The sequence below is a fragment of the Manacus candei genome, unplaced genomic scaffold, assembly GCF_025592945.1.
Source record: "Manacus candei isolate 608988 ecotype Guabito, Panama unplaced genomic scaffold, ASM2559294v1 h1tg000005l, whole genome shotgun sequence".
Classification (NCBI taxonomy): Eukaryota; Metazoa; Chordata; class Aves; order Passeriformes; family Pipridae; genus Manacus; species Manacus candei.
The window spans coordinates 263,782-286,201 of NW_026138053.1; the positions used below are offsets into that span (position 1 = coordinate 263,782).

General features: G+C 44.9%; 1 protein-coding gene across 13 annotated transcripts in view; it reads left to right on the forward strand.

Annotated features, from left to right (window-relative positions):
- Positions 1 to 769: 769 nt before the first annotated feature.
- The window catches only part of PTPRF (protein tyrosine phosphatase receptor type F), a 376,048-nt gene continuing 354,397 nt past the window's right edge, over positions 770 to 22,420 (forward strand). For 10 of the 13 annotated variants that reach the window (XM_051796940.1, XM_051797024.1, XM_051797057.1 and 7 more), the window contains exon 1: positions 1,021 to 1,157. The gene's annotated coding sequence lies outside the window, so the exon portion shown is untranslated. Of the gene's footprint in view, positions 912 to 1,020; positions 1,158 to 22,420 lie in introns of those variants that run through there. The other 3 variants (XM_051796949.1, XM_051797006.1, XM_051796996.1) reach the window with 3 other exon arrangements.

The following is a 22,420-nucleotide window of genomic DNA, read 5'->3' on the forward strand; positions in this document are numbered from 1 at the left end:
AGGGATCCTGGAGACTACAGAGGGGGAAAAAAATTAACATGCCGTGGGAAACGCAGAAGTGACCCCAGCACGGTGCACTGAGGAGAACAGCAGCAGGGCGAGACCGCCGAGCACCGCGGTGCTGCCCGCGCTGACGCAACCCCAGCTCCCGGGAAGGGTCGGGCAAGAAGCCAAAGAGCACCAACACACCCGGTGCAGGTGGCCGACTGACTTAACCCTTCCACCGCCTCAAAAGGCGGCAGAAAACCAACCCCCCTCGGTTTCTCCGTTTCTCAGTCCAGCCCCGGGAAGGGCTGTACGGAGCAAGCGAGCAGCTGGAGCAGCAGCGCGCTGAGCGCCCGGGCTGGAACACCGCGAACAGCCCCGCCACGGCCGAGCCATCACGGCCCGCAACAGGTCCCGGCGCGGCGCTCGCCCGCCAGCACCAGGGACGGGGAGATCCGCGGGGAGACCCAGGGCTCTGCTCTGCCTCCCGACCGCCGCTCCTCGCACCCCCCGGGCCACCTGCGGCCTGACCCGGGGCTGAGAGCGGAGGGACGGGGCGCGGGCACGGGGCGCCGCTCGGAGCACGGCGGGGCCGCAGCCCCCTCCCGCGGCCGCCGGCACAGGCGGAGGGCGGCGGGGCCCCCCGGCTGCCAGCCCGGCTCCTTCCGGCGGCGCCGACACAGCGCCCGCCCCGGGCCGCGGCCGCGCCCTCGCCCGCCCCGCCGGGCCGCCCCCCGCCCGCCCCCGCCCACACCTGGCCGGGGCGGGCCCTGCCCGCCGGCTGCGGGCCGACTCGGCGGGCAAGGCGGGCGGCGGCGCAGCGCAGCGCAGGCCGCGGTGGAGCGGAGCGGGACTCGGCCGGGAGCAGCGCCTCGCCTCGCCGCGGGGCCGAGAGCGGCAGCGGGGCCCCGGCGCAGCCGGCCCAGGTGAGCCCGCGGGCGGCAGGTGGCGGCGGCGGGGCGGGCTGGGCTGGGCTGGGCTGGGCTGGCGGCGGGGCGGGCGCGGCGCGCGGCCCCGGCGGGGGCGGGCTGGCGGCGGCGCGCGCGGAGCGCGGTCCCGCGCGGCGGCGGCGGAGCGAGCGAGCGAGCGAGCGGAGCTGCCGGCGGGGAGCGGAGCGGGTTCTCGCGCGGCGCCCGGAGGCAGCATGCGGGCGGCGGAGCCCTGGAGCCCCGGTAAGTGGCTCGGCTGCGGCGCTTCTTCCCTCCTCAGCCCCCCTGCCCGGCTCCCGACGCGGCGGGATCGTCTCCCGAGGAGCCGCCAAACTCCACCGCCTGTTGAGCCCCGCGGATCGCCGCCCCCGAGCGCTGGCCCCGCCGCCCGCCTCGGCCCCGCCGCCGCCCCGGGTGCCCCGCGGGAGCCGCCGTGCCGTCCCGGAGCTCCCCCGCCGCCCGCTGGGGCCGCCACGCGGTTGCCCGGCGGCCGCCGGCTGCGCCCCGCGGAGCCTCCCCGGGTCGGTGGGAGCAGCCAGGCACCTGCCGGCGCCGCGGTGCCGGGGGCGCGGGGCTCGCCGCCGCGGCGTGACCTTCCCGGGCGGGCTGCGGCGCTGGGGGCAGGGGGCTCCGCGCTGGGCTCGGGGGAGCGGGGTCGTGCCCCGCGGGGCTCAGCGCTGAGCGCCGCGGGGCGTCCCGGGCGCGGCGCCCCCGCCGTGCGGGGCGGGCGGCAGTGGCCCAGAGGGTTTCCCGGGGCTGGCGCCGGCCGTTCCGCGGAGGGAGGGAGAGAGGGAGAGAGAGAGGGCGGGAGGGCGCTGCAGCGGGGGGCGGCAGACCGCGCCTTCCCCCCCCGGTGGGGCGAGTCGCCGCCTGGGAGAGCACGGGGCTGCCGGGCGGCGGCGTCTTGGGTGGCGAGAACAAAGGGTCCCCGGCGGGAGCGGGCAGGAGCTCCGCCGCTGCGCCCGGGGTGCCAGCTCCCCACACTGGCGCGGGTGGGGGGGTTCATCCCCTTCTCGTCCCTCTCGGGGGAGCGCGGCCGCAGCCTCCCCGGGGCCAGCTCCTGCCCCGCAGCCGCCCCCGCAACCTGTTGGTCCGCCTGGCTGTCCGGGGGTGCCGGGCGGTACCGAGCGGTGCCGAGGGGGCGGGCAGGGCTCCCCCGCGGGACGCCCGGGGCGCGGGCGGGCTTGCGGGGGGAGCGCGGGCAGCCCCGGGCGAGCGGGAGCCGAGGCTGCAGGCGAAGGCGGTGGGCGGGAGCGCTTGCTTTCCCGGTGGTTTCTGCACCCAGAAACTGTTAAGACCCAACTTCAAGCAGTTCAAAATATCTGGCGTAAATTAAATTCAGTGAAAGAAAGTATTTCCGCGCTGTTTAAAGGAAGATCTCTTCCCGCAGACCTTTTGTGTGGGAAAGATGTGGATGTGGTCTGTTTCCAGGAGACTGACTGGGGCAGCTGTTTTAAAGCGTTTTGGAGTTTCGTGTTTATTTCATATGTAACCAAATGAAGCTGTATTGTCAGTATGAAATACAATATTCTCTTGTCGATTTCGGAACTGAGCTATAAAAAGTGATTTGGGCTGAAGATAACTGGATAGTCAAAGCTTCAGTTGAATATTTGCTGGTTTAGAGATCTCTGAAGGCAGCTAACTTGCACGGGGACAGTGAGCAAATAGAGTTTCCTTATGCTGCTTCTATAACCACCTTTGTTCATTTTTCAAGGTGGATGCTAGGGAAATGACAAATTTAATTTGAGATTACTAAGGTCCTGTGCCGCAAATGACTTATCTCTGTGTCTGGTTACTGGGCGATTGTTCCATGACTGCCAGTTTGTCTTTGAAAACAGCTTTTTAAATAAAGTCCATTGCATTCATTATGATAATGCAGGAAATGCGTGGTTCACGAGGTTGGTTTTATAGATGGAGCAAGTGTACTTTAGTCCTGGTTTTATTATTTCTGCTGTGGTGGATTGCTGTGGGGCTGAGGATGTAGAAGTAATAGATATCCATACGGTGAAGTGCATGATCAGCAGTCTGAACTTAGAAAGCAAAAGGTAAAACCTGAATGGCAAAACGGCCGTCTTGTGATCTGAATGTGTGGTGGGTGACAGTGTTGGATTATTTAAATTCTCGGTTTCTGCCTTTAACCGACCCTCTTAATGTGCAAGTTTCTTAGCCTACGTCACTGACGTGCGTCCTGGCTGTTGAAATAGGATGTAGCGTGACCACACATGCGAAGGGGTTAAAACAGCTTATGGCCAAAGAGTTAGTGCATCACTTCAGATCAAGAGATTTTTGTATTCAACTTAGTTACAAATATTGCCATCAGCCCTTTTCTTTTTGTGTCCGTGAGTATGTCTTGGCTGCGTACTGGTTGGGGCCATCAGCAAAAGAGTAGAAGCCACAGGGCAACACTTTATTCTCATGCATGTTGGCAGTGAAAATGTCAATTTCTGGAAAGTCAAAGTAGAAGGCGTCCTACGCTGTGTATTGGTTGTGGGTTGACAGTTATGCAGGTATTTTTAATTTTATTTTTTTTTAAACCAAGTCCTTGTTTTGGGAATGTGAGGTAATTGTCATTGGCAAAAGTAGAGAAGATAATCAAGTCTTGTGATTGTAAGGAGAAGGATCTAAGCTTGTGGATAACAGAGGAGAAATGTTTTCTTCTTTGTGTCCACATAATGCAGGGCTGTGGGAAGATATGGTTAATGAGGATGATTATTGCTGTGGCTTTCCATAAATCCACTTGTAATGGAGGCTTTGTACAGTTACTTCTGAATCTGTACATTTAAAAACTGCAAATAGCGATAATGGAGTTGGCTAATAGCAGACTGTCAAGTAAGTGCAATCCTTGTGATAATGTTCAGCCATAGATCTCCGTTTAAGCATTACTTTTAAGCAGAAAATGTTTCTTGTAGGTCATAGTATATGCAGTTGGGAGGAAAAAAACCCAGAGTTGTTGCTGCCTGCTCTTGAATCTTAACCAGGTAACTCTAATTGTGCAAAGGGTACTTTTTCTCTCCAGCTTTTTATCAGATAGCAGGAGATGTACAATTCAGTAGATCCATTTGATGTGAATTTAGATAGTGGAAAGGAATACTAATAATAACCAGCTTTAAGAGACCGAAGAGGTCTACCTGAGGTACATCTGTGACTGTGTGCAAATTAAAGTTGGAACTTGTGCCTTTTGAAGAATTGCAAACTTTCCTGTAAAGCACTGGAGCGAGCTGGATGCCGCCAGATGAGATTCTGAGCTGATCTTGTTAGTGGTATTAATCAGAACAACCCTTTCTGTTTCAGTGGGTTTTTAGTGCTTCTTAGAAGCCAGGGTTGAGCGTTAAATTACTCAAGCCTGTTTTGCAACTTAAAAGGTGAAGGTAAGACAGTAGGGAACATTTTAATGTATTGTCTCGCCCCAATACAGAAAGATGTAAAAGTACCTATTATTTTCAAGTCAAGCACTTTGTAGTAGCTACTGGCTGTTTTATATAGTGTTTTGAATGAATGCAGTTTTAACTTATGTACCTAAGAGACTGACAGGAGGGTTGCTTATGTTTATGTTTGGAGTAATTCATTGAGAAATATTTGTGATGCTCTCCATCATTGCTTGCTCTCCTTTAAAAGCAGTGCCTTGACTTTCATCTTTCGTGTGGTCTGTGAGGACTCCTTATGTGGATTTCCTTTTGCTCAAAATCTGACCATAAAAGTAAGCTTTGTTTCTACAGGTCTTGGTGCAGTGTTCAACCCCAAAATGTATGCTTCCTTTCCAGTAAAAAACTTGTAATTACATGGGGTGGTAGCGAACTGGAAAGTATTGCAAAACATATGTAAGAATACTGTCGTACAAACTCTAAAACTGACGAATGACTCACTGCGCCAGTGCTATATCAAATTCTATCTATACACAAGGTTTAAATGACAAGTTTACTTTAGGCAGGGAATATGCAATTTTCTTGTACTCTTTCTTCATCTGATGTCAAGTGAGCTTAATGAAATGGTGCATGTGGGCATACAGGAGGCACCAGTTGTAGAGCTTTAATGAGCAAAGGGAACAAGCACTGCTTGGCTCTATTTGTGAAGATGATAGACATAACTACGCTTATATTAAAACCAAGTTCATGGCACTGATGCATATTTTGAGATGTATGTTTCTTTTTATGTTCCTCATCATCATTTGCTTGTGTGCATTTACTAAAATTTGTTCTATTTCTGTTTTCTATAGGAGAGTGTACTTGTTCTTTTAGCAGTATATGTGTTCATCTTTACATATTCATGTTAGTTGAGTTTTTTAACTGGCATTTTGGCAATGTTTTTGTCAGTATAAAATTCCAGTCACTGCCAAAAATGAAAACAGGATGATGGTCAGCATGGGAAAAGGGCCCATGATTGTAGGTTAAAGAGGAAAAGGCCACTTTGCACTGCAACAACATAGGTTTTATTCATGCCTTTGACAATGTGGTTGTGATTTATTTTGAGAAGCTTCACAAAGCTTTGGAGAGCCCCCCCCCCCCCCCAAAAAAAAAAAAACAACCTAGGACACATAAACAGGCAGTGACATCCTATAGCTGGGAAGCCTGTGTGAACTGGGAGGAGGACAGGGAAGATAGTTGAGTTGGAGGTGTTGGGGTCTCACCTATATGCCTGTGGATGTTGGAGTGCCTGGTGAAACACCTGTGGGGAATCCCAGTCTGCAAAGCTAAGGAACCCAGTAACCACTCAGCACTAGGAGGAAGAGAAACCCAGTATTGACTCAACCCTAGGTGGAAGACTTTAAACTGCTGACAACCTCTTCTATTCATTTCTCATTTAGCCATTATGCCACACAGCCTATCCCTCTGTTAATCATTGTCTTTCTGGGCAGCAGGAAAGATGTAAGGACATCTTGGTCTTCACCTTATGTTGATCATGAGAGCTGTAGTGACCAGTGCCCCTGCGAGTGTTTGCTGTCTGTAGGAAGGTCAAATCTCCTCAGGCTGTGAAAGGAGGCCAGGGAAGGAAAGCTGGAGCGCTTGCTATTTAGTGTCAGTGTGCACACAGTGTACGTACTCCTCTGCCTTACTGGAAAAAAGGGTGAAACAGGTCTTGCTCCTTCAAGGACTGTATTATCTGAGAACTTTAGAATAAAGATCAGAAATACAGAGATAAGTTAGGGTTTTTGGAGCAGAGGGTGGAAGCAGTGTATATAAAAAGCCTGGTTGAGCTCATATTGACAAAATGCACCTCCTAATATCTGGGCTTGGTACTGGGAGGGAGCTCCATTTGGATACTTTCATCAAGTGCAATCCACTGTGTAGCTGAAATACAGCAATACCATTAATCTGGGAAGGAATAGGATGGTCCCATTCTTATTCTTGTCCTGGAAGCTTAGAAGCTTCCAGTTTACAACCTGTCCAAAAGACATTTATTTCTTGGCACAAAATTTCAGCTGCAACTGGCAAGTGGGTAAATACTTTCTTCCAGCCGTACTGAGAAAGAGAGGAATTATTTAGGTTGGCACAAGAAGTTTATAGTTCAGAGTTGTCAGATGAAATAGAACAGAGAAAAAACCAGGAAGGCTGGGCGTGTGGCATGGTTCTTTCCTTCAAAAGCAGTGCTGGAAATCTCGTCATCACTCGAAGCCAAACAAAGCATGCATGTGCCTGACCGTGGTGAGGAATTATCTATTGGCTTCGTAGTCCTCTCTTCCTTACTTTTTGTTTGTTTGTTTGTTTGTTGTTTTTTTTCCTCCTGCAAGTGTTGTGTTTAACACCGAATTGCATGTGTGTACACAGCGAATAACATCTGTTCTATTTTATGAGATCCACAGAGCGCGGTTGCTTTTCTATCCCTCCTGTGTATGGATTCTTCTCTCATGTGTCATCCTTGCTGCTGAAGGCAACCAGGCACTTGAGCTTTTTAATATCTCCTCTCTTTAGGAGCAGTAAGTTATTCATGGGATGGTACTTGACTCTTCAGTTAGATTTCCTCACAGAATTAGATCTTACAGCATTTTAGAAAAGCCATTATTTTTCTAGAGGGTTTTGTGAGAGGTAAAGAAAAGGGATGATGTGCATATCTTTTTCTGGAGGAGTTCTGGTAATTTTTGTATCAACAGGTTTGATTTTCTGCACCAACCTAGATGTATTTTGATAGGATAATTAATTGGGAAAGTAAAGTAGATTTGAGAAGTCTGAAAAATGCTAGTCTATTGTTTAGATTTTAGGTTACATATTTTACATATTTTATCTGGCAGGTATTGTGCTTCTGATCGTTTATCTTGAAAGATAACCGTAGAAGTGGCAAAGAGGATTCTCTTGGACACAGTGCGTTAAGAATTTGTTGAGGGGCTACATGCTTGGAAAACATGAGATAGGGGAAAGGAGGAAAAAGGGAACTTGTTTTTTGGATGGAGTTGTTGCCGTTTTATAGAGTACTGCTTTCTTCAAATGCAGAGGAGTTATGTTTGTTTATATCTTATTAAGTAACATTTGTTTCACCAAATTTGATCAAAGGTTTAGTTGTTGCAGAATCAATAACAATTCTCTTACCTTAAGGAAAAATCTGTAATTTATGAATGTACTGTCCGTTGTATTTTAACTACTTGTACTACAGAATTTGCAAGATTACACAAATTGACTAGAAGATGCATGCAAAATCCAATAATACATTTATCATGTCAAAGTTCAGTGAAATATGAAACAAAATTACCATAAACAAAGAAAATTGGCCTCTTAAACCTATGAACTAGAAGTTGTGGATATAATTTTGTAATATATATTCTCAGTGGGTTTGTTGAGACTGTTCTTGGGCACCACCAAAATTCCTTTACAGTCTTATGTATTCTAACGCCTGTGTAATGTGGTAAAAAAAAAAGGCACTTGTGAACTTGTACTTAACCTGAGGATGAAGCATGTAGGTTTGAACATGCCTTTTAGATATTGACTGTCTCCTCACTGTAGCCTTGTGCATAGGTAGCTTCCAGTTAATAAAATTCAGATTTGAAGAATTACACCTGGGGAGACAAGTATTTCAGCAGATTTTAGTGTTACTGCTTTAATTCTGCCTCTTGAAACAAAGGTAGGATTATAAACTTTTGGGGGAAAGTTTGTCTCTGTTATACTCGTGAGCTGGGAGTCTGTGGCTAGCAGCTCACGTTGGTTTGCATTTTCTCTGGGTTCTACTACATCTTTGGATCCTGTAAAACTAAACTTAATGCTTTGGGTATAGTGTTACAGTAAATTACTTGTTTGAGGTCTTTGGGCTCAAAAAAAAGGGCCTTTTAGAATAGACCATCCATTAGCCTAATTTCCTGAAGTCTGTCCCATTGCAGGGGGTTCATTTTAGCTCAGGTCAGTAGGTTCCAGATCCTACCTCCTCACTAAGAGAGGTCAAGACAGGGAAAGCTTGCAGAAGCCTGTGGCACGGCCGTGATTTGAACGGCTTTTTTTGGGTTGGTGCGAGGTGTAACTCTCTGTTATTCGTAGCTGGAATTTGGATGAGACTGAAGCGAGCGTGGGCTCTGGCTGCCCCCACGTTGGAGTGGGCAGGTGCTGTCCTTAGCACAGAGATAGATGTCTGCCTCCTGACAGCGAGCATCGTGCTTTACTTTGCTTTCTTTTCTTCCCTGGCTGGCCAGGTCAGCGGCCGAGACCGTGGTGGCCTGGGGCACCTCTCACCTGCACACAGGAGAAAGGCACGGAAGTGCAGCGCGTGTTCCTCCACGATAAAACTCCAGCAGCTCTCCAGGAGCAGGCTGTTACTGCTGATAATTGTCCTCGGCTCCTACCGTGGCTCTTACCTGAAGCTTTTTCTTTGTAAACAGGATAATAATAAAGTGTGCTGCTCTACTTGCCTCCGTGCCGATCTCTTTCTTGTGCCTGTGGAAGGAATAAGGAGCATAATTAATTATGAAGAGGAAGAGTTCTGAAGGGTTACGTGGCCGCTGGCTGTCATGCTCTTCCAGTGATCCCCCATCCTGCTGTCAGAAAGCTGGGCATCCTTTAGGACACAGCAGTATTTTACTGAAGAGTGATCAAAGGCTTCTTCATTGGCCAGAACCATCAAGACACATGGGCAAACGTTTGTTTTAAAACGACTTGCACAGAGTTGCTGGGATCAGCAACTTGACTGCAGCAACGCAAAACTGTCTTTAACACACTAGAAATTGTGGATTGTATTTTGTTTGCTTAAATCATTGGGTGTTCAGGGCAGGCAGCCACCACGAGTTGTACGGTGTTAAAGAATACATTGCACAGCAGTTACATTGCTGGAAAGCATTTGTAAATGTAAGTTTGAATTAAAGAGATGTATTTTTTTCCCGTATTAAACTTTGAAGAGTTATGCTTTGAAGACTAGTGAATTTTTTGATGCTCTTAAACATTGTCTACAAGGAGCAGGTGAGGGATCTCCTGACCTCCTGTTTTGCTTTTTTTTCCCCTTTCTTTTTTTTTTCTTTGAGCTATTAACTCTATTGTGTGTTGGTGTTAGACGTTATGAGAAATGCAGACATTCTGGTTTTGGCATTTTGGTGATAGGATGGGCTGACATAACTTTGTAGGTTATAAATGAAGTATGAGCTCTGAAATAGTGGCTTTCTTTGTATCTGAAGGGAGCTATCAGGCTCTTGGATTTTTGTTGCACAGTGTAATTAAAATAAACACTATAATGCTAATCATTTTTGTATTTTTGCCCGTGGGTGAAGTTTTAAATTAGAAGTAGCTACACTTCGGTGAAAGTGGAATTTTTGGTATTTTTTTTTGTTGGCTTTTTTTTTTAATTATTATAATGTTACCTGTTTCCAGTCTAGTGATATTTCAGTGAGAGTGCATAAAAAATATTGCTAGGCAGATTTGTTTATATTTTTATTGTGTACTGTATATTTTAGTAACAATGTAATTATTGCTTTAAACAGAAACGCCTGACTTGAGTGTTTAATTCTGTCAGGCTCAAGCAGTCACTGATGAGGTGATAAATGATAGGTTGTATGTAGAAGTGGATTTGCAGTTATTTGCTGCTTTCGGAAAAAAAAAAGATTGCTTTGTTTCTGTCCAATGACTAATGTTGGAAATCAAAGTATTTCACCAGATGTTTTTTCTAATGACTGTGGTTCAGGGTCTTTTTTGTATGGAGGAGGATTTCGACTGAGTTCATCTCTTGTTTTTGAAGTTTCTCTTGCTTATTAATGCAGCACTCCTCTAAATCTTTTGCTCTGGACTTCTCTGTGGATGGTTTTTCTGGAAGAGTTCCCTTCCCAACCATTCGTGCATGTCTCAGCTCCCTGCTCATCAGGAGGTGGAAAGGCAACAGCATTTTTACAGCACAGGCTGATCACTTCCTTTCATTTGTGTTTATTTCATAGAATTAAACCAAGAATAAGTGTTTTGCTTTATTTGTTGATGTCTGATTAGGAATTAGTGGAAGAAACTGAATTGCGGGTGTGATTAACGGTAGTTTTTGTTTCTAATGTATGAAAGGACTCATTGTCTGAGGCTTTTCCATCGAGCTCTGCCTAATCCTGCTCAAATCACGCTAACAACGGCAGCAGTGCTCGAGGCTCCTCGTCTTGTTTTCCTGGGTACTTAATCATACAGCTGGAAGAATTTCCTCTTTCAAGGGATGGTTGCTTCTGTGCCGAATCTGCTGTCGTGTTGTAGGTGTTAAGGTGGGCATTAGTTTTGGGGGTGCAGGGGGAGAGGGTGGTTCATCCGCAGTCTGCAAACTGATCTAATTTATGCTAAATTTGGGTTGCAAATCTGGGCCTGATAGTTTTGTTAACTGTCTGTCACCTGCCTCTTTGCAGCTTTGGCTGAAGGAGACAAGCTGCCTCATTCCAGCTTCCAGTTCCTCCCAAACTTTTTTGTTAGACCAACTTTCTGTATTTGTTGTGTAGTAGTTCTGCAGTACTACAGTAAAATTGCTCAGTGTACGCTTTCAAAAGCTATTTAATAAGTTTGAGTTTCATAGAAATGGAGATATTTCTAAAGTACATAGCAAGTACAGACAACAGACATGACTGTTATTCTTCCATAAAAACCTAAAAGAAACACAATAGCCCACCCCGTGAACACTAGCCTTTCTTTGCCTTTGAATCAGGTTGTCATTCCAAGGTCTCAGAGTGATTTAAAAATATAAAATAAACTCCCCTGAGGAATCTATTAAAAATTATTTGGTTCACTGAACATGCAGTGCATGTTCAGTCTTGGAATCCATTACATGCCCGTAGAAAGACTTTAAAAATCCTCTGTGACGAAGTTGATCTGAGTTGTGTCCCTTCGGCAGGTGGGGGTGAGGGAATTCCATTGCTTTATTTTCAAAACAGAAGTGTGTGGCATTAATATTGATTTTTATTATAGCTGTTTGCTAGTGCAACTGTATCCAGAGGTCACATGTCAGCTCTGCTTTTATAGTGACAGCTTTCCCTGTTCCTTTAGTTGAAGTCTGTAGTTGTGAAGCTCTGGAAAAAACTGAGAAATGCTGGGTTGTTTTTTTTTTTTCCCTTTGAATTCAATTTGTAAAGCTTTATTACCTAGAATTAAATTCTTATCATGTTGAAATGGTGCATAAATTCTTGTTGAATGGAGACAAATGCTGTTAGAAATTGGTGAAGCTAAGCTATATTTTAATCCTAGATTTATTTTTGTTTCCATTGTCATACATTGAAAACACTTTGCATCTACTTTTCCCATCCATATTGGTGTTTTCTTGTTCTGATAATTTTTAATAGTTAAATCTGGGAGAGACAATGTCTGTTAGATTCCCATTTATAGTGTGGCTGTGTGCCGTGACAAGGGTTATATTTCCAGGGACCTGGTGTAGGTGTTGTCAGTTCCCATCAGCACGTGCTGCTCTTGTGTGCTGAACAGAGTTGTCACGTTACTCAGCAAAACTGTTTTTCTGGAGGAACTTCTCCGTGCTTTCAGCTCATGATGGAGAACTGTGACATCTGCTTGGTTGGGTTTTATGTGTAAATATTCATAACTGCTCAGAGCTTGGTAGTTTTTTAGAGCCTAAAGTCAGGTGAGGACTTAAAGAAAACACAAATAATGGGCAATCCCTCCGGCTACGCAAGTTTATTTGATTAACCCATCTGACCCACAGCGTTCCAGAGCAGTTAAATATTTGGACAGTCAGCAGTCCTGTTAGTCATGTTTCATTAGGTGATGACCTCCTCCATTTCGAGTGTGCTCTGTTTTGCTGCTGTTGCCAAGTCTTGCACGATCTTGAAAGGGAGCCATGCGTGGGGGCACGGCGGGTGCTTTTGGGGGTGTTGCTGAACCAGGCTGGCAGGAGGAGCTGGGGATGTGTGTCACTGCAGCAGCATCATCTGCAGTGGGAAGGGAACCACAGGCAAGGGAGAAAATTGTTAATTGTGGATTGTCAACACTGTAAAGGTTAGCTGGTAGATGAAGTTACTAACCTAAGCAGAAAGAGCAGTGCTGCCCTGAGAAGTGTAAAAGGCTTGTCAAAACCTAATCTAATCTCCTGTGTTAACTGTATATTATAATAATGAATAAATGAAATTGCAGCAAGCTGAGATGGTCCAATTTTAATAACTTTTCAAAAAATTAAAAGGAAATATTGAGCTGTAAGAGGCATATCATGATTATCCAACTTTCCTTCTATGGAACCATTTCTAATTTTATGCGAGTGTATACTAAAGGTTTAAAAACTAATTTGTCTCCTTGTCAGGTGCTTGACCGGTATTTTAATACAAAGGACAGGGTTTTATCTTGAACTGGTCTTGGTTTTCAATGGGTTTTGCAGCCACCTGGAAAATTGTTTGACTTTTTAACTGCTGTGGTTTTGATGCAGTGTCTACTGTAAGAAAGTAAAATTTATGTAAAACCAGTGACGCTTTTAATTGTTGTATTTCCATTTAGACTCAAGGGTAGGGGAGCAGACGTTTATGCTGAAACATTCAGTGTTGCCCTTTTTCTAAAAATCTGGGTTAACTTCATTAAAACTAGGTAAAATTCCTATCCTCTTTAAAATCTGAGGAAAGTAAGGAGGAAATAGCTGCTGCAACTTTAACTTGGTGCATTTCTGGATGAATTGCTGAAGCTGTTCTGATAGAAATATGTCTGGCAAGTTTTATGGGGGGAAAACCTAGTACAAAAAACCAAATAAACCCTCTTGGGATTCAAATGTGGTTTTAAAAATTGTGATTGTACCTTTTTGTCTGTTCTGGTGAGAAAAGAGCGCGATTATGATGTGTTTTCATTATAAAGGTTTTGTGAGTGACTGGATGGGATTCAACTCTGAATTCCTTACTTTGGAGTGTCCAAATTGTGCATAATTAACTTAAAAGTCAGATTTTCGGAGACTCAAATGTTTCACAGGAAAATTAATGAGAAATACAGTGTAATGCACTACTCTTCTCAGTATGGTTTTCTCACCTGAAATTACTGAGTTACAAATACTTCAAATTGAAAGGGGTTCTGAAATGAGCTATGAACAAGTATTTGTGGTCTCAAAGTGAGAAATATTTTGATTAGTGGAGCCACTGCATTAGTTTTTATGGTAGTTTGCTTTGACACAAATGTTAGTTTCTGGGTGTGCTTTCTAAAAGACGTAGTAAGTTTGGCAAAATTTCCGCCGTGTCTTTTCACCTAATTGCTTTATGAGTTTGCATATAATCTTGTTAATTGAATTGTTTTCGCATGATCGCCGAAGCGTCTCGGAATGGGTAAAAAGTTGCTTCTTCTGGACCGGAGGGTCCGTGGTTGGTATCAGCTGGTGCAGAGGGCGTTGGGTGATGCTGTTAGAGGAGGGCATTGGGTGCTGCTCTGTGCCCGCCTGGGGCAACGCACTTGTCTGAGCCGTCGGAAAGGAAAGCAGAGTTGTTTGGTGTCGTATGAAATGACTTGCCCAGCTCGGTTTTGCAGTGCTGGTTTTTTTCGAGGAGCAGATGTGTTTGCAGGGTGGCTCTCTCCGTTAATGGTGTGATAGGGGTTTGTGTTCTCGCCTTGGCTGGGCGCGGATCTGCCGGAGGGGACGATGGTGGGTGTTTGTCAGGTTGTCACTCTGCCTTCTGATGCTGTGAGACCTTCTCAGAGGGGTTGTCTTGTTCTAACCAGTTACAGATAAGTGGAAATGAATGACTTCACAGGAGGTTTAAGGTAAAGGCAAGTGTCACTGTGAAGGTAACTCCAGAAGACCGATCCAGACCCACAGCAGTTTTCCGAGCTCTGGCCGTGACCTTGGATGTGCATGGGTGAGCTGTGAGAGCTGCTGACAAGTTACAGAAATCCTGGGTGCATGTGTGGCCTCTCACTTTATTTAATAGTGGATTTTTTTTTTTCTTTTTTGAGGAGGGATGGAGACACGACTGAGAGTTCCCAGCTACGACACTTTTCAGATCCTTATTTGAAAGTGTTTTAAACAAGGGACATCAGAAGCTGAAATACAAAGCAACCTTTTGAAGTTAAAAGTGGGTCTGCATGAAAATGAACTGCTTGTCTGTGAAAAGAGTCAAGTGTGAAAGGATAGGATGGTTTCGCTAAATGAATTTGATAGTCTGAATAAGTGTGGTGAGGCAGAGAGGAGAATCTGGAAAGGTCAGGACAGCATGTGACTCTAGATGAGGCGGTGGAAAGACATGAAAGGAATTGTGTGGAAATGCCTTGGTTTACGTTTTTCTTTTTTTTTTTTTTTTGTTACTTAGAAGTGATTTATTTATTTTGGTGAAGGTGGTCATAAAAAGGGAACTTTAGAAGCTCGCTGCAGAGAAGCAGGGAATCCGATTCCTTTGGGATCTTGTACCTTTTTCATTCAGCTTTTGTGTGGTTTCGAATAACTGAAAGATCAAAGCCCGAAGGAACTCCTTGTTACACGTGTGCAGTCCCATTTGTAGGACTGCTCTGTCCTACATGCTCTCTGCAGTTGAGTGCTTCAGCAGCTTTTTGTCCCAAGTAGTAGATTTCTTATTATTGCTGTCTCATTTTCAGTGATTCATGTAACTTGGAGATTTTAACTCAAATAATTTGTGACATGTTTTCTAGGTTCCTGCTGGCTGCTTAAAAGTATAGTATATGTTATATTCATTCAGTGCAGATAAATGTGAGATGGTTTGCACCAGTAGCAGGGAACTGTCTGAACTTTTTGTACAAAGTGATGGACTCCAGGTTAACTGTCACCACTCAGGGTGGGATCCTGAGACCGACAGTAGTTCTGTCAAACCACCAGCTCTGTGCTCAGTAGTGATTAAAGATATCAAATCTGATGAAATGCTATGAAAAGAGTAAAGAATAAGATACAAAACATTATTATGCCGTGTCTAAATCCGTGGTTTGTCCATGCATTAGATACTGTCTTATCTCCCTTTCACCTCAAGAAGAATACAGAGCACCTGGAGGAACTGTGGAAAAAAGCAACATAGTCATTAGAGATCTGGAATGGCTTCCATGTGACAAGTGACTGAAAAAAGGTGTGGTTGAAGAACCATGTAGCAGAGATCTGTGAAATAGTGAGTAGCTTGAGGAGGGTTTGGCTATTTCATCTCAGAGTGTAAGAGTAAGGGAAAGTCAAACCACCTTTGAAGGAGGCAGGTTCAGACCCTGGCAGGAGGAAATCGTTCTTCATGCTGCTAGAACATTCTACATGTTCTTCAGGCAGCTAAGCCTGTAGAACTCCTGGCAAAGGTCTTCTGGGGACTACTCGGTAGACAAATGTCAGTCTAAGAAAATCCCCACCAGTGAAAGTATGGAAGGCTACAAAGGTGCTTGGGGGGAAAATGGGGATGTGCTCATCCTATTCTTGTTCTTCTCTAGCCCTGTGCTCAGAAGCTCTGTTGAGACAGGGTTTTGGGCTAGCAGGACCTGTGGTGTGGCCCCATCTGTTTTTATGTTTGTGTCCTGAGCTTTGCTGTGAACTCCATGAACTTTGTGTCCTCAGTTTGCTTAACGTAGGGGCAAGCCCTCTGCAGTAAAGCCTTTTCCGTGGAACATAAAAAAGCTGCAGCTGGCAAAAGCTGAACACAAGAAGAGGGAATTGCTGCTTTCCCATTCCTGCTCCTACTTGCTGTGGCTTACCTTATGCTGTTTTGGTGTTGGGCCGTTTCACTGAAGCAGCAAAAAATTAACTTCAGAGGGAAGGGGAAGAGCTGAGTAGCTTTCTGCTGGTTAGTGGATTAAAGCAGTTCAGAGGTGCAGTGAATGCCCAGGGGGAGGGGACTGCACAGCCCCAGAGAAGGCAGGCAGCAAGGCATTCCCCTTTTCACCACTAGCAAGCCATGAGATAATTTGGATGTCTCAGGGCACAGCACACCCATCTCCCAGCTGTGCAGTCTTCCCATGCTCGTGCCGACTTTGGTGATTGTTAAAGCTGACTTGTGGAAGGCTACAGCTCAATAATACAAAAGAAAACTGTCAAATTCTGTTGCAGTCCTTCGAGTTTTCAGCAAGCTTAAGTAGATCACAAATGGTGCTCGAGGAGGGCTCGGTGCCAGCACTAGTAAGTGGCAGGAGTGCCCGAACAGGCATGAGCAGTCCTTTTTGCAGTGGTGGTAACCTCCCTTGAAAAACCAGACTGCTGCTGCTGTAAGTGTGGAGCTGCCTCCCACAATGTGGGTAGAGACTGTGATGCTCCTTGCTCTCCAGAACATGTAGGCAGGGTCAGTATGGCCCCTGTAACCTTGGGGTGCTCTGGAGTGAAGAGGGCACCAGAGTGTGCAGGTGGGCAGAAGTTATTTATTCACTTTTGCCCCGAGGAAGTGTTTTCCAAAAGCAGCTTGAGGAAGGAAAGATGATAGGAATTAGATCTGCAGCAGAGTTTCTTCCTTAATGTCTGTGGGTGACAGCGTGGAGATGTTGTTTGCCCAGGGAATAGCACAAAGCTAGATTTTCTGCTTTTGTGAAAGTGGATTGTTTTCTGTTCTGTTGGAATGAGTGCTTTTGTGTACAAAATGCTGATTAAGGTCTTAACACATTATTAGTGTGTGCGAAAGAGCAATGTTTGCAAATGCGCTCATTTCTTTTAAAAACAGATGGATTCATTCCTTATACCTCTTCCTTGTGACATCAGAACCCCCCAAAAGGCTGTGAGAAGCTGTGATCTTCAGGACCTTTTATTTTTATTGGATAAGAAGCAAAAAAGGCCACTATACAAGACGAAAGAGATCTGGTTTTAGTTGAAGGGAGTTACCTTGTAAATGTCACAGGCACCTATGAGCAATAATGGTGGAGGATGAAGATTTGTTTGAATTCTTCTGAGAGAACTAGCAGTCGAGATGGATGGAAAAAATGTATTTACTTTTAAAAAGTATATTACAATATTAATAACTTCCCACTATTCTGCAAATATCTTCATCTTTCTAGTTAGATCTTTCTACATTACTTATTCCAAAAGAGATTTACTCTACTGCTTCTGTCTAGTGCTACATGTCAAAATAATTTTTCTTTCGTGGACAGGCCAAGAAAATGTCATGTGGACTTTTTTTCCATTATCATTTCAGTATGGGCAGGTCAGCAGCACTTTATCCAGGACTGGGAAATTTCTCTGCTTTCCCTGCAAGGCTGTGTAAATAGGCATATCTGTGGCCTACTTTCCAGCAGTTCTGTAGTGTTTTAGATTCTCACAAACTTAGATTTTGTATTTTTCAGAAAGCTTTACAATTCGTTTTTAAAGCAGTGCTAATTCAGTGTGTCTAACTAGCTGAAGATCATTAATAGCTTCCCTATTCAGTGCAGTTACACAGTAAAACTCCTTCTGGGGTGATGCTATTAAATAATTCACTTATTTTCCTCAACTTGTTTTTTTTTTTTTTTTCCTGGCAGCCTAGCTTTTAAAATCTTTACTAAAATGTTGCTTGAAATCTTAATCTAATTTGTTTTTTAAAGATTAACTCCATTAGTACATAGTTCATGGAGGAAAATGTTCTATTATGGGAGAAACATACTTCTATGATGGATTTTGAAAACATCAGTATGAACATAGGCAGGAGAGGTGATAATGTCTATAGAAAAGTAGCCCATTTTGTTTAGTTCTTGGAGTGTACGTGTTAGGATTGTAGATATTAAGGTAGGTAAAACAGGCTACATAAATGGAAATGCGTTTAGAGTGGTGGAAAATAAAAACATCTTGATGCACATCTTTTTTGAATTATTTTGGTCATAGTCACAAAAGCTTTCCAAAATTTAAACTATTTACTGAAGGGAGTGGGTTGTACTGTGACTTTGACAACTGTTTATTTCGAGGGAAAATTGGTCCCTAAACTTATCCCACAGCCACCCTATCAGGAGCTACTTTTTGCAGGGGATATGACCTGGAGTCATGGTGTGCTTAGGCATGAGTTATGGGTCCTCAACTTGATTTTTGGCTGAGATTTGACTGGCTTGTTTCATCATCTGGGGAACTGATTTGTGATGAGTGATTCGTGATACAGTCATTTCTTCCACATTGCCTGATAGCCCTTCTTTATTTTACTCCTTGGTTCACTGCCAGAAATAACAATTAAATCCAAGCCTTTAACTGCATTTTATTGAGGGCAGATTTGAACAGAGATCTGATGAGATCTTTGTTCTTTCAGGATCACTGTGGTGTTCTGGATGTTTTCCAAACGTGTTTAACGGCCTTCAGTCTCTTTTTTCCTGGGGTGCATGGTAGAAACTGGCATTTCCTTGAGCTTGGTGACAGTTTGCCTGGTGGTGGTTATCAGGCTGCCAGGACTCTTGTGTGGGTCTGTGTTCACTCCGTTGTCCTCAGCTCCTTCTGGATATGGTTAAAGGGGTTCCCCCATTGCTGCTGGTGGGGCATGACTTTGGTCACGCTGTGTCTCTGAAGCATTGTGCTCCTGGTTACCCCATGGAGATTTTGGCCTCAAAATCTCCAACTCCTTAGCTGTGAACCTGGGAGAGCTCTGCACCTAGAGGAGAGTCAGTCTTTCTTCTAGACTAGGAGTTGTCTCAGACCTCCCTCTCCTCAAGGCCAGGCTTGACTTTTGTTGGAACAATCTGATGAAAGCTGTTCTCCTCTGTGCACCTTGTGTTTCAGAGCAGAAGCTGCCTGCTGTTCCAGGAGGCCAGGCAGCCAGACCCAGTGGGTGAACCTCAAGGCTGGTTGTCCTGGTGGCACAGAGCTCCAGTGCAGTGAAACCCCACAGCTGACATGGACAACAGTACGCACTTAGGGGCTGTGTTGGGAAACAGCAGCCCAGGTGATGTGGCTGGGAGGACATTCTCCACCTGTGCTTTGTGCAGGGGTGTTCCTTGTGGTGCTGAAGGGCAGCTGGTCAGAGCTCCACTTGCCCCATCCTGGATGGCAGAGTGCCTTGGCATGAGGCGTGCTCAGCAGGGCTGTGATGAATCTTTATTCTACCGAAATACACTCTGTCTGGGGCCCTTTGGAGAGCTGTGTGTGCATGTGGCACTGCTTGCAGACACCTGCAGTTGAAATGGGCTTTATGACTTCTGCTCTGCATGAAGGTGGGAAGAGGGGTTGCTTGTCTGTGAGTGGAGTCTTTGAAATCTGCCGGCCACACGTGTGTGTTTGTCCTGGGCTTTCTTGGAGGGGGGAGCAGGATTGGAAGGTGTACTCCAGTCCCAGTCCTACCATACCTTTGTGCATGTGGGTGCAGAATCAGTGCTGGTAAATCTAAGGTGGTCTCACCGCTCCTCCGGAGTGTGCTGTTGTTGCCTGGCCTGTGGGAGGAATTGTTGGCTATTTATGTGGTACTTTGGGTTGATAGTTAAGTTCTCACTCGCTGGTTCTCCATCAGGTGCGCTTCTGTCCCTGCTCTGTGGAGTTGTAGCCTCCATACTTGACACAGGGTTTCACAGCTGCCCCTTCCCACCTGTATTTCTCAATCCAGACTATTTGTAGCTGCCAATGATTTGCTGCAAAGAGTGCTGTGGAAAGTGAAACATTACCCGATTGTATATTTGTTTATTTTAGCCTGGAAAGCAGCATTTGAGTTATTCACAGCACGATGCAAAATATTTATAGTACTTGAAATGCTTGTAAATACATGTTGCAAGCAACAATATAAGCAATGTGAAGCATTTTAATCTATCTGAAACTGCTCCCTAGGTAACTTTTTGGTCTTATCAATACAGAAGACTGACTCGGGGTAATTTAATGTTACTAATTTTTAAAGTAATAAAAATATCATTTGATATACCTCCAGATTGGCAAAAATGCTTCAGTTGAAACAGAAGTTCTTCAGATCTCAAAGTCCAAGAATATTCTATTAGTAAATAACAAATCACTATTTGAATTTTATGTAAGAGCTTTGCAAAAAGAATTAAGAGATGCTAGGAAGGTGGATGGTGATCATCTGTGGCTGGGAAGATTTCACGTGAAGAGAAGCTGAACTCCTTTGCATAAAAAAAAAAGACAAATCAGAAGGGTCATAAGAAGTCTAGAATGTAATAAATTATTTAGGGAATCTAGGTCAGGAGACTGTTCTTGAGTTGTCAGGGAGGAAATCTGAAGCACTTTGAAATTGGTCAGTTCAAAATGAGTGAGACGAAAATCCTTCTTGTGTGATGTGTTCAGGAGGACTGTAGCAGGTGTTTGTATGGGGGGTCAGTTTTTGAAGTTCAGAAGGGGGTTAGATACGGGTATTGGGCTTTGCAGAAACACTTAAAGAAGAAACAGAATGGTGTATTCTCTTTTGTTTGAGCAGTCCCTAACTGTTAGTAGACTGGGATGAAGCTTAAACTGAACTAGGCAATGTTTTCTCTGTTGGAGCTTCTTGCATCTCCCCCCAAGCCCTGTAGTGTCTCAGTAACAGGCTGGTGGTGGCTGGGTGGGCTTCAAGGCTGATCCTGCATTTCTTGTAGGTTGGACATCTTGTGCACCTCTCTGAGATCAACAAAGTGCACTTTATAGACTGTTATGTAAGTAGAAATGAGTTAGAGGACATAACCTTCCCGTGGGAAACTGGCAGATTGTGTCGACTATTTGATAGGCTTTTTATCTGTAGGTAAAACTGTAATGGATTTTAATATTTAGATTAATATTGGTATCTGGTGTGATTTCTGCAGAGATTCCCGCTGACTTTTGTGAACAGTAGGTCAGGTCCTTAATTTTATATCCTATGTTACCTTACTTGATAGTTTCATACCACTGAATGAAAAGGTGTTAGTTAAATGGTAAGCAAAAATCATGTATATTATTAATCCAGAAAGAATTACCCAATTACCATGATCCCAGAAGTCTACCCAAAAATCTTGCCCAGCCAGCAGTATTTTTAGCAGTCTCTATCTCTAAAGCAGGTCACATAGGTTCTTTTTAGCTACAGGTTACTACTAAAATTTGCTTTGTTTTGGGAACACTTCATTCATTTCTCAGAACTGGGGCAGTTACCGAAGGTCATCTCGGAGGAGAAAATCTGTTTTTAAACCTTGAGGTTTAACCTTGGGAAGCGTGATGGCAAAAACTCAGTGTGCCAGGCAGAACTGAGGTTGCAATCACCCTGACAAAATCTGTCGGAGCAAGTGGATTGAACAGAAAGGACAGGAGAAAATACAGGACTTGAAATCTGTGTGGTTGATGCATTGTTATGTCCACTTTGAAAACCCATGTGTCAATTAGTGTCCTTTGTCCTCAAATGACAAAATGGAGTTGTACAGGTTTATCTTACCTGCAGCTATTAAAAAGTTCGATTGAAAAAAAATTGTTGTTTTTGTGATTGCAGAGCAGCAAATTGGTCTTTAAATGGGTACATGGCTAGGGGAGAATACTTATTTCTTTAAAATATTTTGTGTAATCCATAAGTCAAAATAATATATTTAGAACTAGCATCTCAGAAAATTCTCCTTGGAAATTGGAATATTTCTGGCAACGTTGCCACCCTTATGTTTGTTCCTCTTCTCCCTCTTGTGCAGAAGTAACCTGAAAACCATCTTGTATTTGAGAAAACCACCAGCCATGAGATCACAGGACCGTGGCCCCGTTTGTGCCAAACCCATGACCCAACCTCCATTGTGTTGCAATAGGAACGTTCAATAAACATCACTTGGCAAAGCCGTTTAAGAGTTCTAAACTCTTAGTGAGCTCTAAAACCTGAGTGTTAAATGTACTGGCGATGTTGTTCTCTGAATAATGCATGCTCGTGAAGTGAGGTGGACTGGCTGTACATGGCTGGGCTGGTCAGGCACTGTGGAAGGGAATGGGAAAACAGAGCAGACACAGCAGCTGAGATAGTCTGGCTTTCAGTTACATTTTTCCTTCGAAACACTTGACTGAACTTGGTATGCTACAGCAACGGAAGGAAACCAGAGCTCTTGTCCTATGAAGTTTACAACTGAGTAGCCAAAGTCCTGTGACATGCTTCTGTTTTGAGCAGTTCTTTGGCATCCATGTTTGTTGAGATATATCAGTGGTTGAGGGGAATATGTAGATTTGGCATGGAGAGGGGTGGTCCTTGGAATTGTGGGAGATGAGAATTTGGTGCCTGTTGTTTTTTCAACCTCTGTCCCAGTAATGAGGGAGGTGCAGTACCACTATACTTGTGTAGCTTTGCTTTGCTTTTGGTAAAGAAAGCTAGAAATACGAGCTGTGTTAAGGTAAAGCAGGTAATTAAAAAAAAAAAAAAA